Here is a 6,746-nt window from a genome sequence, read left to right as displayed (position 1 = left end):
AGGGTTTTTTGCCCCCCCCTGCCAACTCCTCCTACCAGAAACATACATACATATACTAAGATGGCGTACTACGCCAATGAGGAAGAGCAGTATGACGAACTGCAAGAGGCACCCTCAGAACACCATATGGAGGAAAGACTGGTGGAAGCACTTGGTTACCATGTGCAAGATTCCGTGAATTGGGCGCTAATTCAAGCCCTCAAAACATTTACCCAGCCTCTATCTAACTTCGCTAGAAGATAATTTTGGGGCGAAAGTAGTCAACAACCTCGCCTGCAAACCGGAGACTCCGGTGAAGTGTTGGGTCTTAAACTGCAACGCTCAAGTGGCACCTCTTCTGCAGAGATTTTGTCACAAATGGCAACCTCAGTGTTGCGTGACCATGTGTATGGAGGATTTTTGCCTCCTCAAACTTCGCCTTCCAACCCTTTGCAATCATCTTCCCAGTCCAGTTATCACGACCCTTCTTCCTCAAAATCGGATTCAGATGAATCACAGGCTGACCCTCAACCGCGCAAAAAGCTGCGCAAGACGAAGCATAGCGCACCCAAAGAGGACACCCCTCAAGGCAAGAACCTCTTATTCTCCCCAGAGGATATCATCCACCCTAGCTCTACTGAGTGGGTTCCTCACCAAGAGGTAGCAAACTACGTCCAAGACAGACTGCGCAGAAGCTTTGAGAAAGAGGTGCGCAACACTCTTAGATCAGAGTGTCCCCGCCCCTCCCTCATAGGCAAGGTGGCAGACACTCCAGAACTGGACCCTAGTATGGCATCCTTCCTCCGTAAATTCGCCAAGGACCCAAAAAAGGGTCTAGACCGTGCCTGGAAAGGTTGCCAGGACAAATTATTAGACATGTCCGGTCCGCTTACGAAAATATTGGATTTAGCCATAGAATCCAAAGAAACCGAAACCCCTTTGGATACGGAAACAATACTTCAATGGACCCAGAGAGCAATCTGCCTCTTGGGCAATGCAAACTGTGCCATGTCAACGGAGCGCAGACGATCTTTCCTCATTCGCTTGGACCCGAAGCTCGCCGAGTTGGCCACCAACGAAGCCGGATCGGCAGCTAACGGAATGCTCTTCGGAGATAAATTCATTTCCAATTTGAGCAAATACGTAGCTACATTCACAGCCCTTGATAAGGCCCAATCTAACATAAAAAAGGTATTCAATAATGCTCTTTTTATTCGGGCCGGATGCTTCAGGGGTCGAGCGCCAGGCTGAAGATACCAGACCCCCAGATATGCCTCCCAGGGTAACAGAGGAAACTACTCAAACCAAGGCAACTTCTACCCCAATCGCTACAGAGGGCGAGGTAGAAACTCAAGAGGATATCGTGGAGGTAACTCCATTCAAGACAGCACAAACTCAGGTGAGAATTATTCTTCCCTCAGAAGTGATATTGGGGGGCAGGATTTGACTGTTTCTCCCGGTTTGGGAATCCATTACCCAGGATCCTTGGGTTCTTCAGACGGTTCAGGGCTTTCAACTAGAGTTTTACGCCCCCCCCCCAAAGCAAGCGAGTCCTCCTATGCCTCTCCTTTTTTCCCTCGCAGATCGCAATTTCATAAAAGAAGAGATTATCTCTCTCATTCAAAAAGGGGCAGTGGTGGAATCCTCACCTCACCCTCGAGGTTTCGCCAGCACTATCTTCTTGGTACAAAAGAAGGGCGGCGGATCCAGACTGGTCCTAAACCTAAAAATTTCAATTCCTGGATGGTGTACCGCCATTTCAAGATGGAGGGCATCCACCTTCTCAGGGATCTTTTAAGAGACAAAGACAGGATGGTACGGCTAGACCTCAAAGACGCCTATCTCTCAGTCCCAATTTTCGCACCTCACAGACGTTTCCTACAATTCTAATGGGATTCCCAGTGGTTCGAATTCAAAGTGCTCCCTTTCGGCCTCTCCTCAGCGCCCTGGTGTTTCACCAAACTCCTTCGCCCAGTGGTGCAATACTTAAGAGAACGAGGAGTGCGCCTAATTATTTATCTGGACGATATTCTCATCATGGCCCAGGAAAAAGATCTGGTGCTGACTCACCTCAATTGGACAATAATGTTACTCCAGGACGTCGGGTTTGTCCTAAACTCAGAGAAGTCCAGCCTGACCCCTTCACAGAGTATGGATTTTCTGGGGTTTCAGCTAGACTCTCTAACATCATTACTAATTCTTCCGATCAACAAACGGAATCTAATCAAGAAAAAGTTGAGGAGAGCGCTTGTCTCTCCGACTATATCCTTGAGGACACTAGCCCGACTTGTCGGCCTTTTAGCATCATCTATTCAGGCAATTTTCCCGGGGCCTCTGCATTACAGAGCCCTTCAGAGGTTGAAGATTCGTCACCTTCAGAGAGGCCTTCAGTACTCAGAGTTAGTTCCCCTCTGAGAGGAAGCCAAGACAGAGATATCATGGTGGCTAGACCACATGGATGCATGGAATGGCAGAGCGATTTTTCCCTCCAAACCAGATATAGTGATAGAATCGGACGCCAGCCGTTGGGGCTGGGGAGCACGTGGCGGCCAGGTGGAGACAGGAGGCCGTTGGTCCCCGGGGGAACTATCTTATCACATCAACTGCCTGGAACTCCTGGCAGGATCGTTCGCCATCAAATCCTTGGCTCCCCGCCGGGCTCATTGCTGCATTCTCCTGCGGATGGACAATGTCTCCGCAGTAAGATACATCAATCGCCTAGGGGGGACCAGATCTCACCTCCTAGCGGAGATAGCGAAAGAATTCTGGCGCTTTTGCATCAATCAGAGAATTTCGGTAGTAGCGGAATACATTCCGGGCAGTATCAATACGACAGCAGACTGGAATTCTCGTTTCCTTCGGGATGGCAGCGATTGGAAGTTCAAACGGAGCATTTTTCAAACACTCCAACTTTGTTGGGGAACATGTCAGATAGATCTTTTTGCATCCCGATTGAACAGTCAGGACCCCTGTTTCTTCAGTTGGAGGCCGGATCCTCAAGCGAAGGGGACGGACGCATTCATGCTGTTATGGCCAAGAGACCTTCTCCATGCCTTTCCCCCCTTTGTGATGATTCCTCGCGTCCTGGCACAGGTGCGTCGCCAATGCTCAGAGATCATTCTAGTGACCCCTGGTGGAGTGCTCAGCCATGGTTCCCTTCCGCAATGAAACAGTCATGCGACTTTCCGGTGAAGATCCCGTGGTCGATGGATCTTCTGTCAGATCCATCAAACAATTTTCACCCATTGGTTCTACAGGGACTGTTAATCCTGATGGCCTGGAGACTTTCAGGCGATGATGGCAAGTGCCTGGAGTTTCGGACTCAGCATTGTTTTTCTTATCCCAATCTTGGGCCCCCTCCACTCAGAAAAGATACAAACAGGCCTGGAAGAAGTGGATACGTTGGTGCGATACAAGGAGTGTGGATCCCCTGGGGTCAGAGATTCATGTCATAGCCAATTTTTTGTCTGACTTGGCCTCCAAAGGTTTGGCTTATAGGACAATTAACAATTGTCATTCAGCTCTTTCGGCGGGTCATCCCCACATCCAGGGGAAACCGGTAGGCGAACATCCATTGATTTGCAAATTGCTTAGAGGTATCCGCATGGTAAAACCCCCACAACCAAAGTATACCTCCTTGTGGGATGTTAATATTATTCTATGTTTCTTAGAAACTGGCCGGATAATGACGGTCTATCTCGCAAACAACTATCAGCAAAATTGACTATGCTCTTATGTTTGCTCTCCTGCAGAAGAGTATCAGATGTTAAAGCTCTGGATTTATCAGGTAGAGTATTCACTCCTACTGGAGTATCTTTTTCCATTTCGAGACGTACAAAAACTTCATCCAAATGCATTTCTTATCCATCTTTCCCACATAACAAGAAACTATGTGTGGTTCAGTGTTTGAAGAGTTATGAAGATGTCACACGAGAATTCAGACAGAACGTTTCGGGGCAATTGTTGATTTCCTTACAAAAGCCGTTCAGTCCGGTCTCTGCAGCAACCCTAGCCCGATGGGTCAAATGGTTATTAGCCGAATCCGGCATTGACATAAGTGTGTTTGGGGCTCATTCAGTTAGAGGAGCCATGGCCTCCAAAGCCTTTGCAACAGGAGCCAGGCTTGAAGACATCATGGCTGCAGCTGATTGGTCAAACAATTCCACATTGAAGGTTTTCTATCACAAACCCACTGTGGATGTAGTGTCGGAAGTAGTAAATAGACTTTGAACTAGCATAATCCGAAGCCTCCGGTCCTGACATAGAATAAAAAATTTCTAGCTATCGCGTCAAGAATTTTAGATTCTATTAAGGACACGGAGGCGAGGATTATCCCACCCAATATGTACATTTATGTCATCAATGTGATAAATGCTTAATTGTCATTTTATGTCATTAATATGATTAGGATTAATTGTCTTAATTTAAAAATGTGAATTAAGTACCCTCCCATGACATACTCGATATTAGTGGATTGTTTTTGTTTCACTCAGGAACATCCAACACGACTTCATGAAAAGACTCCAATGAAGCACTGTTAAGGCGATCATCCTCCAACGTCTTGAGTTCATTACAAGGATCTGGAAAGAGTTCGTTATCAAGTTCTGCAAGTTAACGCATGTTTGAACTGTTTTCGCAAAGAAAGAGGAAGGACTATGGAGTTCATGCTATTTATGGACAGTATCGTGTCATGATTGGTGGGCTAAGGCTCATGGGATTTGTAGTTTTAAAAAATAGTTGTTTATTGGCTGCTGTGTTTGTCAGTAAAGTTAAGAGAAGCATAATCCTCGCCTCCGTGTCCTTAATAGAATCTAAAATTCTTGACGCGATAGCTAGAAACTTTTTAATTCTTCTCTTACAATTGCCTTTGGGCTGGGTCGCACAACCCTCCACCACCAACCAGATAGCACGCTACATCCGCAATTGTTTCGGCTATAGCCATCTGAAGTAATCGACAGGAGGTATGTCTATGGTAGTGCTTGCAAGTGTGTGTTGCTATGGGCCACAGGAATTACCTCTGGTATCAACAATTAACCCTCTGTCCTTTATTCCTGAAGGGGGCGAACAGAGCACGTGACAGGCCTCAACATTTTATTTTTTGCACTTTTAAACAGCTCAAAGAAAACAAAGCTTGAAACTCTGTTTTTTTTTGTTTATACTTTGGGTCAGGCCATAAATTATTATTTTTTTATTCATTTTAAAGTAGAATGTAGATATAGTTTAATAATTGAATCTGCTTAATAGCTTTATGTATATTGTATACAATTAAAAAAATGTATACAATAAAGCAATTGATTAATAATACATCCAGCAGATTGCTATGTGCTTAGTTGAACTCTAATGATGAGAGGTTCCCTGTACTGGGATTTTAGTTAGACCCTCATTATGGTATCAGTTATAAATGCAATTTGGCGATGGAAGAGAATATGCGGGCCAAGATGGCGGACGTGCTGTGGTGAGCTCCCACCTGCCAGCACCAAGAGACTGTTCGTCCTGGGTGCTTTCACGCCTCTTGAGGTCGGAGTCGGCCGGACAGGAAGATGATACGGCTAGATTATTTAGGTGCTGAAACACACTGAGTGGAGCAGGATGAGCTGCGGCCTCCGGGTGCTGCAGAATCCAGAATGGCGGGTTGGAAGTAATGCTCTTCTCCTGAATCGTGGCATTCGCTGCACCGCACCGGTGCCCATGTCCTTCTCTGGACAACAAGCAGCCCATGGGCAGAGAGAATTCCCCGCAGCACAATGCACCACAGAAGGCCCTCCCTAGGAGGCAGATTGGATCGCAGCTGCAATCACTGGTGGTACTAGGAGGGCTGTGCCAGTGACGGCGCCCAGGCCGTGAACACCCTTTATCCCCTGGCATAAGGCGAGCCGGACACAACCGGGTGCACCCCTCCGAGGTGGATTCAGCCTGTGGGACCTTTTTGGATGCAGGACCTTGGGGGATCCACTTGAGTTCAGTGGAGACAGGCTCTGGGGTTCAACGGGTTGAGGAAAGAGGCGATCATCAGCCTGGGGGTCTGGGCAACCAGATCAATGGGTGAGTGGAGGAGGGGGGACTTGTTGGGGTGTACTTTGCCCCCCTTCTGATCTGCACCCACTTCCCCTCCCCCGGTCACATCACATTCTGTTGAGAGAGGCCTTGGAGCACAGTGCCCCAGGTGACAAGTCTGGTGCAGAACTTTCTGGAGCCATGTAACTTGGACCATGTGGGGACCCTGAGTTGGTGACCCCAGAAGATCCAGGATTCCCCAGAGGGGGCTTGTGCTGACCAGTGGTGGAGGACCTTGCATACAGGGGTTGAGGGCCAACTGCTTGTGCTGCCTGGGTGGACGCCAGGGAACAAGCAGGTTGGCATCCCCCTGAAGTGGACTTAGACTCCGGCCTTCCATCAGCGAGGGACCAGGGGGACCTGACCCTTGGCACCTCCCTTCCATGTTGCAGTGGTGGGGCTCGGAGAGATGGGATGAAATGGGCTGCAACAAGGCCTCAGAGTGCCAAGCCATAACGGACAAATTGACAGCACCACTGGGGATCGAGGGCGAAGGGTGTCCCAGATGGAGGGAACAGAGCCGGGGCCTCACTGGCTGGAGACAACACCTCGTTAATCCTCCCTCCCACGCTGCAGTGGTGGGACTCAAAGAGACAGGACAAAATGGGCAGCGACAAGGCCGCACAAATCAAATCAAATCATTAACATTTATAAAGCGCGCTACTCACCCGTGCGGGTCTCAAGGCGCTAGAGGAAAAGGGGGGGTTATTGCT

This window comes from Pleurodeles waltl, chromosome 4_2 (genome assembly GCF_031143425.1).
Source record: "Pleurodeles waltl isolate 20211129_DDA chromosome 4_2, aPleWal1.hap1.20221129, whole genome shotgun sequence".
NCBI lineage: Eukaryota > Metazoa > Chordata > Amphibia > Caudata > Salamandridae > Pleurodeles > Pleurodeles waltl.
The sequence above is the reverse complement of the archived record's forward strand: the minus strand, read 5'-3'. Positions refer to the sequence as shown.